General features: G+C 41.9%; 2 non-coding genes across 2 annotated transcripts; both read left to right on the top strand.

The window, feature by feature from the left end:
- LOC125169125 (U5 spliceosomal RNA) lies at window positions 1-117 on the top strand. Its single transcript, XR_007153459.1, has one exon. It is a non-coding gene; the product is annotated as a U5 spliceosomal RNA (small nuclear RNA).
- A 4,949-nt stretch (window positions 118-5,066) lies between these two features.
- Window positions 5,067-5,182, top strand: LOC125169124 (U5 spliceosomal RNA). Its single transcript, XR_007153458.1, has one exon. It is a non-coding gene; the product is annotated as a U5 spliceosomal RNA (small nuclear RNA).
- Window positions 5,183-10,534: the final 5,352 nt, after the last annotated feature.

Here is a 10,534-nt window from a genome sequence, read left to right as displayed (position 1 = left end):
ATACTCTTGTTTCTCTTCAAATCGTATAAATCTTTCGCCTTTTACTAAAGATTTCCGTGGAGAGGAACAACTCTGAGTTTTAAACCAATTTTTCGAAGTCCTGTAACTAACAGGATTACCTGTGTGGTTTAAAGGGAAGGTTCTTTAAAAGCTGTTATGCGTTCCTTTTTGGGTTCTTTAGGAGTATTGTTTAGTCCTTGTTGCTTGCTAGGTGTGGCGTGTGTCCATAACGTTTAAAGGTTACTAATTTTAGAGGTGCCTGGGTAGCGCAGTCAGTTAAGCGTTCGATTTCAGCCAGGCCACGATCTCGTGATCTGGGAGTTCGAGCTCCGCGTCCGGCTCTGGGGTGATGGCTTGAAGTCTGGAGCCTGTTTCCGGTTCTGTGTCTCCCTCTCTCTCTCTGCTCCTCCCCCGTTCATGCTCTGTCTCTCTCTGTCCCAAAAATAAATAAATGTTGAAAAAAAAATTAAAAGAAAAAAATAAAGGTTACTAATTAGTGGGGTGTTTCGCGTTTCAGCTATTGTGCTTATTTTGTCCTAAAATACAGTTCAGTATTCAATAGAGCATTTCCAGTTATAAGGAATGTTTGTACTTAATTCTTGGTGAAATGAAAGGGGGAAAAGCAAGTTTGAGGAGAGAGTAAGTATTAAATCTCTTGGGTATTTACCTTACACTTCTTGCATTTTACGGTCACATAACAGTTTACAGCATCACAATGCACAAAATATTTTTTCTTTGCATCTATTTAAATGTATGCTGTTGTAAGTTACTTTACGAAAGCTATACATGTGATCTTTAAAATGTGCACGAGGAATAAATATTTCCAAAATTCTTTTAGGAACCATAAAAGTTTGGGCTCCCTGACTTTTAGCTGATGGGCCTTGTGGCAGGAACTGAGCACTAAAGAGAAGCAGCGCCCCTTTGTGGCCGGTAGAGAGGCTGCAGCAGAATGAGCAAGGAGTCCTAGAAAGTAGGTAAATTTGGGGACAAGAGCTGAGACTCTAGAGGCTTTGTCCACCTCCGCAGGAGAGTCTCTCTCCGCTGCAAGATCGGTAAGCGTGAGGTGTTGCTCCTGTGCTCACACTTGCCACTTGTAGCTGTGGCCCCTGGGATCCGGCCACAACAAATACGAACCAAAAATCAATCCATAAGAACAGGTAGAGGGGTGCGTAAGGGGGCGGCTCAGTGGGTTAAGTGTCTCTCGGTTTTGGCTCAGATCAGGATCTCAGTATTTCGTGACTTTGACCCCCAGGTCAGGTTCTGTTGTTGACAGTGCAGAGCCTGCCTGGGATTCTCTCTCTCTCTCTCTCTCTCTCTCTCTCTCTCTCTCTCCTTCTGTGTCCCTGCTCATACTGTTTTCTCTCAAAATGAACTTAAAAAAAAATAATAATAAAGAATAGGTAAGGATGATTTAACAATCTCTTTTTAATTTTAAAGTTTATTTGAGAGAGAGTTCATGTGGGGGGTGGGGGGGCAGAGATAGAGGGAGAGAGAGAATCCCAAGGAGGCCCCAAGCTCATGATCTGAGCCAAAAACATTTTTTTTAAATTTTTTTTTCAACGTTTATTTATTTTGGGGACAGAGAGAGACAGAGCATGAACGGGCAAGCGGCAGAGAGAGAGGGAGACACAGAATCGGAAACAGGCTCCAGGCTCTGAGCCATCAACCCAGAGCCTGACGCGGGGCTCGAACTCACGGACCGCGAGATCGTGACCTGGCTGAAGTCGGACGCTTAACCGACTGCGCCACCCAGGCGCCCCTGAGCCAAAAACATTTAACTGACTGAGCCACTCAGGTGTTCCTGAATTAACAGTCTCAACGCAGATCTCCACTGGCAGAGATCAGAGAAAACTGTTTAATAAAAATTTCCTGAATGCAAAAAAAGTATTTTATAAACTTGAATACTCATTCATTATACATATATTCATATAAACATAAATATTAATCTTAACATAGTAGAAATTGAAGGGAATCTGCCCAATCTAATGAAGAATATCAACTTAATGTTACATCACGTGTAACCTAGTGTTGTAAACTTTCCCTTTAGAGTCAGAAAGAAGGCAAGAACAAATCAAAATTTCAATTGAAAAATTACAATTAGGGCACCTGGGTGGCTCAGACCTGTTAAGCATCTATTGATTTCGGCTCAGGTCATGATCTCACCAGGATGAGATGGAGCCCCAGTGGAGTGCACTGAGCTAAGGATTGGGATTCTGTCCCTCCCATTCTCTCTGCCCCTCCCTCACTTGAGCTCTCGCTCTTAAAAAAAAAAAAGGGTGTTGTGTGGCTCAGCTGGTTAAGTGTCTGACTTCGGCTCAGGTTATGAGCTCACGGTTTGGGAGTTCGAGCCCCATGTCGGGCTCTGTGCTGACAGCTCAGAGCCTGGAGCCTGCTTTGGGTTCTGTGACTCCCTCTCTCTATGCCCCTCCCCTGCTCGTGATCTGTCTGTCTCTCTTAAAATAAACATTAAAAGAAAATAAACAATTTCTTTTCATTCACCCCCCAATTCAACTAATGGTTTTTATGTTTTGTATTTTTTTTTCAGGCTATATCTTGTATTAAATATCAGTATAAATTGCGGCCAGGAATGGAACTGCCAGCCACATCATAAACAATGACATTGTTCCAGTCCCTCAAACTCCACATTTGCAATCAGAGATGGGTTCACACTTTGGAATCAGAAGCCCCCTGGAAACTCCGTGACTCCCTATGGAGCCTGGAATGCTAAAGACAAAATGAACTTTGTGGCTAACTGGTGAAAGCTGCCCAGAACCCTTCCAGAACGAAGCAGGGTAAGGTCCAGAAGATGAAGGTTCCTTCAAACTTAGGAGCAGGTAAACGCTCTGATATTCAGAATTGCTCCTTTCCTGTTCCATTAGTGCCTTAGCCCCTAGCCAAGGCCTGTGAGGGTAGCTATTACATAGGGTGAACTTTACTTGTCCATGGAACTCTAGCTTCCCATTACATTGTAAAATATTGCAAGCATGCAAAAAAGTATCAAAACAAATGTATGCTTAGAGGAACCTCACAAACATCCCTCTAAATGAAAGAAGCCAGTCACAAGAGGCCACAGTTTGTATGCTTCCATTTATATGAAATATCCAGAATAGGCACTTTAGAGATAGAAAGTAGATTAGTGGTTCCCAGAAGCTGGGGAACGAGGTGGGGAGGGGGGCAAATAACTGCCAATGGGTAGAGTTTCTCTTTGAGGTGACAAAAATGTTCTAAAATTAGATAGTATAGGGGCACCTGGTTGGCTCAGTTGGTTAAGCTCCCAACTTGGGCTCAGGTCATGGTCTCCTGGTACAGGAGTTTGAGCCCCACTTTGGGCTCTGTGCTGACAGCTCAGAACCTGGAGCTTGCTTCAGATTCTGTATCTCCCACTCTCTCTGCCCCTCCCCTGCTCACACTCTGTGTGTGTGTGTGTCTCTCTCAAAACTAAATAAACATTAAAAAAAAATTTTTAATAAAAAAATAAAAAAATACTAAAAATAAAATAAGATGGTGGTCATGATTGCATACTAAAGTCCATTCAATTATACACTTTAAATGGATGAATTGTACGTCAAGTGAATTATATCCAATAAAGCTGCTTTTAAAATGTATTAGACAAATTTAAATCAAATATATGTCCAATATGATTGACTTGTTAGCAAAAGAACCGACAAAGTGTGGGGGGGGGGAGTGCCAATTTAAAGAAGGGGTCAAAGTTGGGACGGAAAACGTTTATATAAGCAGGTAGAAAAAATAAAAAGGTGCAATTTCCTTTCTCAAGGTTGTTCAGTTACCCCAAATGCTAGAGAGGACCCTTGTACACAGGTGGGGTCCAACAACTGAGAACAGCACATTTTTGTGTGTGTGTATTTTAAGCTCCCTTTATTTCTTTTTTAAAATATAATTTATTGTCAAACTGGGTTCCATACAACACCCAGTGCTCATCCCAACAATAGAACAGCCCATTTTAAAAGCATAGTATAAGGGTGGGGTGCCTGACTGGCTCAGTTCTGCCTCTTGATCTCTCAGTCATGAGTTCAAGCCCCACATTGCCTATAGAGATTACTTTAAAAAAAAGAAAGAAGAAAAAGGAGAATAAGAGACTTATTCCCTTAAGGAGAATAAGGAGACATGGGATCCGAAACAAGAATACAAGATTTCATCCCCCAAAGTAGTATCAGGTGGGGCAGGAAACCTGAAACTGAGCACATTAGGCTCCAATTTTAAACAGGACACTGCCAGGAATTTTTCTCAAACAGCAAAAATGCACTGTTCAAGAGTGTACACCCTGGGAGCGCCTGGGTGGCTCAGTCGTTAAGCATCTGACTTTGGCTCAAATCATAGTCTCCTGGTTCCTGAGTTGAGCCCCACATGGGATATGCTTGAGCCCAGCTTTGGGATTCTCTCTCTCCCTCTAGTTCATTTGCGCGCTCTCTCTCTCTCTCTACAAAAACAAAAACAAAAACAAAAACAAAAACAAAAACAAAAGTACATACCCTTGAGGTGCACGGTTAAACCAAGGACAAACAAAACACCAGGTGCTTACACAGCTTAAGAAAAAAGTCACTTTTAGAACTCTTGTATGCCCTTCCCAGCCTTACCCCTCACTCCCCATGGAGGAACCACCGTCCTGAATTTTAGGTCAATTACTTATTCTCTAATTTTCTCTCTTTCCATTTAATGGCAAAGTCTTCATTCAACAGAAATAAAATTCAGGTGTACAAATAACAGAAACCTGAGTCTCTTAATCAAGACGGAGTTTGGATCCCACTCAGCCAGTACTCCGCTCGCCCCCTAAGGGTGACGCCGAGGTACCGCGTGAATACTAACCTATTTTCTGAACCAAAAGAGCAGTGACCCAATGATTTGCATACCCACAGTGCACTGCACCGATACCAGTTGAAAGCAACAAAATTAAAAAATTCTTCCACTTGTATATCTTAAAAATAGACCCATACACACATATTATTCTAGAAAATTTTAGTAGGGCATTGACTCTTGTCGTTAGTTAGTCACCATCAGTGAACCAGGAGATCATTTTACCCGAGTTGCAGGTTAGGCATAGTGACCGTATACTCTGGTTTCTCTTCAGATCGTATAAATCTTTCGCCTTTTACTAAAGATTTCCGTGGAGAGGAACAATTCTGAGTCTTAAAACAATTTTTTGAGGCCTTGCACTAGCAAGGCTATATATCGTCAAAAAGAATAGAGGGAATTTTCTTTTTGTGTGGTGTTTTTTTTTCTCTGCTTAAAAATAGGTAAGAGTTTCGTTAAATTCACCTTAACTGCTGTTAGCGTGTTTTATCTTAGTTGCTTTTTTACGCGCATAATTCTTGAAATTACGTGTTTTTTTCGTGTTCTTTTTAATTTCTAGAAACAGCTCTTTTGGTTTCTGAGGTACTTTTTTTTTTTTAAAGCGTTTGTCCTTTATGTGGGCGGTTTTTTCGGGCGGAAAAAAGTTGGGTACACAATTAAGGGAAAGAAAGGTGTGTGAGGCTTATTGGGTTTATATATTTAACCTACAAAATCTAAGCTCTTCAATGTAAAGCCAATATAGAACATTAGAAATTTTACATCTTTATGGTGGTGTAGTTTCTTCTCCACTTTATACGTAATTTACTTTGAGGGAGAAAAATATGAACAAGTAGAGGAGGGAACAGAATCTCAAGCAGGCTCAATGGCCGCCCAGGTGCAGGGCTTTATCCCACCAATGGTAAGATCGTGACCTGAGCTCAGAACCAAGAGTCAGACGCTTAACTGATTGAGCCGTGCAGGCGCCCCTTGCCCTTTGTAATTTTCAATTAGTATTAGCTGCTTTGCAATGAAGTGCTCAACCAGCATGATGGAACTAATGGTATTGGGCAACACAGCTCTTTATAGTATTACACTGTATGGACTAATTTATGGATCCATTCTCTCTTCACGGAGGTTTGGTTTCTTTCCTTAGATCTGGGTTGTTAAAATGATGTTATTCACAGGGACCATGTGCAAGACTTTCTTTTCTTAATGTGTGGAGTGGAACCACTGGGTCAGGGCAGGTAAGTGTAATAATTTGTTCCCCAAGTGAAGGTACCCGTTTTGCATTTCTGCCAATGGCATTTGTGTAGTTCGCGTAGCTTCTTATCTTTACTGGTCTTTGGTATGCTGACTTTAATTTTTGCCCATCTAGTGGAACTAATACCTGACAGTGGTTTTTTGGCTTTTTGGGTTTTTTTGTTTTGTGTTTTATTTTGAGAGAGAGAGAGAGAGCGCGCCTGAGAGAGCAGGGGAGAGGGGCAGAGGGAGAGAGAGAATCCCAAACAGGGTACATGCTCATTCAGAGTCTTTTTTTTTTTTTTTAATTTTTTTAACGTTTATTTATTTTTGAGACAGAGAGAGACAGAGCATGAACGGGGGAGGGGCAGAGAGAGAGGGAGACACAGAATCGGAAACAGGCTCCAGGCTCTGAGCCATCAGCCCAGAGCCCGACGCGGGGCTCGAACTCGCGGACCGGGAGATCGTGACCTGGCTGAAGTCGGACGCTTAACCGACTGCGCCACCAAGGCGCCCCTCATTCAGAGTCTTAAGATGGGGCTTGATCTCATGATCCTGGGATCATGACCTGAGCTGAAATCGTCATTCGGTCGCTTACACTACTGAGTCAGGTGCCCCTGACAGTGGTTTTAATGTACATTTCTCTAGGTACTACTAAAGTTGAATATCTTTTCAAAGAAATTTTTTTTTTTTTTTTTTGCCATCGTGGTTTATCTTCATTGAAATGCCTATACATGCCTTTTGCCCATTTTTCCTCCTTAGATTGTGAATCTTTGTCTTATTTTGGAAGTTTTAACACCACCTTTAGACTGTAGAGTCTAAATAGTAATTCTTTGTTGATTAACTTCTTTCAGGTAATAGCTTCCCTTTCCACTCTTCTTTTGTGTCTTGGTGAACTGTTCTTAATTTTAATGTTGTCAGATTGCTTTTTTTCTTCTGATTTGTGCTTTTTAAAAGTGTTTTGTTTAATAATTTACTACCTCAAGCTATTTAGGAAACTATCTTTTCAAGTTATGTCTTTCATATTTAAGTCCTTGATTAATCTGGAACTGAATTTTTGTGCATAGTGTGAAGTATGGATCAATTTTTATCCCTCACCCCCTCCCCACTGACAGTTGTCCTGCACTATGTATTGATTGATGTCTCCTTTCCCCACTAGATCTTCTTTGACAACTTTGACATACATCAGCTCTCCTTATATGCCTGGGAATGTTTCTGGGCTCTTTTTCCTAAACCAGTCGATTGAGGTATGATTGCATAGGAAAAGCTGTATGTATTTAATGTATACAATTTGACGAGTTTGGAGGTAAGTATACATCCATGAAACCATCACCACAGTCAATGCCATAAACATTGTGGGCTCTCTATTCTGTTCCATGGGTGTAATTTGTCTTTCCTTGAGCTAATATCATACAGGAGTAACTTGACTAACCTTTGATCTTTCAAAAATGTTTAAGGGGCCTGAGTGAGTCAGTTGAGTGAGCAACTCTTGATTTCGGCTCAGGTCATGATACTAGGGTTGTGGGATCAAGTCTTTTGTCAGGCTCTCACTGAGTGTGGAGACAGCTTTGGATTCTGTCTCTCTCTCCCCCTCTCTCCCTCTCCCCTCTGCCCCTCTCCACTTCTCACACCCCCTCTCTCTTAATAATATTTTTTTCGATGTTTAAAATTGCCTTGTTGATTTCTATGAAAATTCCTGTTGGATCTGAATTAAATCTGTAAATTAATTAGGGAGAATTGAATCTTCATCTTCTACATGGTCATGATTTCTCTCTCCATATGTGTAAGTTTTTTTTTTTACTATCTTTCAATAAAAAATGTTAAAAATGTCTACTAAAGATTTTGCACCCTTTGTTATTTTTTCCTTTTTTCCCCTACCCTTTGTTAATTTTTAAAGTTGCATTTCTTAATTGTACATTGCTCTTGTACATGAATGTAGTTGACTCTTGGGGCACCTGGCTGGCTCAGTTGGTAGGTAGAGCATGCAATTCTTGATTTCTGGGTCCTGAGTGAAAGCCCCATATGTGGGTGGAGTCTAAAAAAAAATGTAGTTGACTCTTGTATAGGATTTTATATCTGGCAATCTTGCTTGACTCTTGCATTAGCTCTAATAAGTTGTGTGTAGATTATTTTGAGTTTTCTATTTACAAGATATATTATCTGAGTTCATTTCTTCCTTTCTACTATTTAGATATATTTTTTCTTTTCTTTTTTTTTTTTTTTCCAACGTTTATTTATTTTTGGGACAGAGAGAGACAGAGCATGAACGGGGGAGGGGCAGAGAGAGAGGGAGACACAGAATCGGAAGCTGGCTCCAGGCTCCGAGCCATCAGCCCAGAGCCCAACGCGGGGCTCGAACTCACCGACCGCAAGATCGTGACCTGGCTGAAGTCGGACGCTCAACCGACTGCGCCACCCAGGCGCCCCTATTTTTTCTTTTTAAAAAATGTTTTAGGGGCGCCTGGGTGGCGCAGTCGGTTAAGCGTCCGACTTCAGCCAGGTCACGATCTCGCGGTCCGGGAGTTTGAGCCCCGCGTCGGGCTCTGGGCTGATGGCTCAGAGCCTGGAGCCTGTTTCCGATTCTGTGTCTCCCTCTCTCTCTGCCCCTCCCCCGTTCATGCTCTGTCTCTCTCTGTCCCAAAAATAAATAACCTTTAAAAAAAAAAATGTTTTAAATGTTTATTTTTGAGAGCACGCGTGTGTGTGAGCTGGGGAAGGGCAGAGAGGGAGGGAGATAAAGAATCCGAAGCAGGGTCCAGGCTCTGAGCTGTCAGCACAGAGACTGATGCGGGGCTCGAACCCACGAGCCGTGAGATGATGACCTGAGCTGAAGTCAGACGTGCTAACCAACTGAGCCACCCAGGAACCCCTAGATATATATTTTCTTATTGAGCAGCCAGCATATACAATGTTTATTGTATAATGTATATTGTATAATGTTAAGTAGAAATGATAGTGGAACTTTAAAAAATACATATATACACACACATATACACACATATATATGTGTGCATATATATATGTGTGTGTATATATATATATATATATATATATATTTTTTTTTTTTTTTAGAGCAAAAGCAGGGGAGGGGTAGAGAGAGGGGGACAGAGGATCTGATGTTGGCTCTGCACTGACAGGCTGATAGCAGCAAGCCCAATATGGGGCTTGAACTCACAACCGTGAAATCATGACCTGAGCCAAAGTTGGATGCTCAATCAACTGAGACACCCAGGTGCTCCAGAAATGATAGTGAAACTTTTTTTTTTTGTGAGAGAGAGAGAGAGAGCACGCGCAAGCAAGCAAGCGAGTGAGCTTGGGGGAGAGGGGCAAAGGGAGAGAGAGAGAATCCTAAGCAGGCTCCACCCTCAGTGCAGAGCCCGGCTTGGGGCTGAATCCCACAACTCTGGGATCCTGAACTGAGCCAAAATCAAGAGTCAGATGCTCAACTAACTGAGCCACTCAGGTGCCTCTGATTTTTCTTTGAGATTTTTAATGTGGTGAGTGGCATTGAGTTATTTCCAAATGTTAAGCCAATCTTGCATTTCTAGAATAAATCTCTCTTAGTTTGGGCTGCTATGACAAAATACCATAAACTGGATGGCTCAAACAACAGAAATTTATTTCTCACAGTTCTAAGGGACTGGAAGTCTGAGATCAGGGTGCCAAATGATAGCTACTGCCCTTCCCCTTCCCCCAGGTTGCAGACAATTGGCTTTTTGTATCTTCTTCACACAGTGAAAAAAGAGCTAGCTAGTTCTCTGTCCTCTTATAAGGGCACTGATCCCATTTATGAAGTCTCCACCCCCATGACCTAATTACCTCCCAGAGGCCCTACTTCCCATACCATCACACTGGGATTGGGTTTCAACAAATTCACTTGGGGGTGGGGGACACAAACACCCAATCCACAAAACCCAAGTAATCACACTGTATTTTTAAACATTGTTGGACTCAGTTTGCTGATATTGTGATTAGACTTTTATATTTAAATTCTCTAATGGGGTTGGCCAGTAAAAATATTACTTAATTATTGTGCCCTTGTTTTATTATCAAGGGTATAGAAATTTATAAGATGAGCTGGAAAGTATTCTTTCCTCCCTCACCCCCCTCCAACTTAACCTCTGGGAGAGTCTATATCACCTTGGAATGATCTAGATGTTCCTTGATGTTTGCCAGCAAAGCCATTGAGGCTTGATGTTTTGCCAGTAATTCTTGTCTTTTTTGTTATATGACATTCAAGTTTTCTATTTCTTCTTGAGTCAGTTTTTTTTTGTTTTTGTTTTTTTTTTTAATTTTTTTTTTTCAACGTTTATTTATTTTTGGGACAGAGAGAGACAGAGCATGAACGGGGGAGGGGCAGAGAGAGAGGGAGACACAGAATCGGAAACAGGCTCCAGGCTCCGAGCCATCAGCCCAGAGCCCGACGCGGGGCTCGAACTCACGGACCGCGAGATCGTGACCTGGCTGAAGTCGGACGCTTAACCGACTGCGCCACCCAGGCGCCCCG

The sequence above is a fragment of the Prionailurus viverrinus genome, chromosome B3, assembly GCF_022837055.1.
Source record: "Prionailurus viverrinus isolate Anna chromosome B3, UM_Priviv_1.0, whole genome shotgun sequence".
NCBI lineage: Eukaryota > Metazoa > Chordata > Mammalia > Carnivora > Felidae > Prionailurus > Prionailurus viverrinus.
The sequence above is the reverse complement of the archived record's forward strand: the minus strand, read 5'-3'. Positions and strand labels throughout refer to the sequence as shown.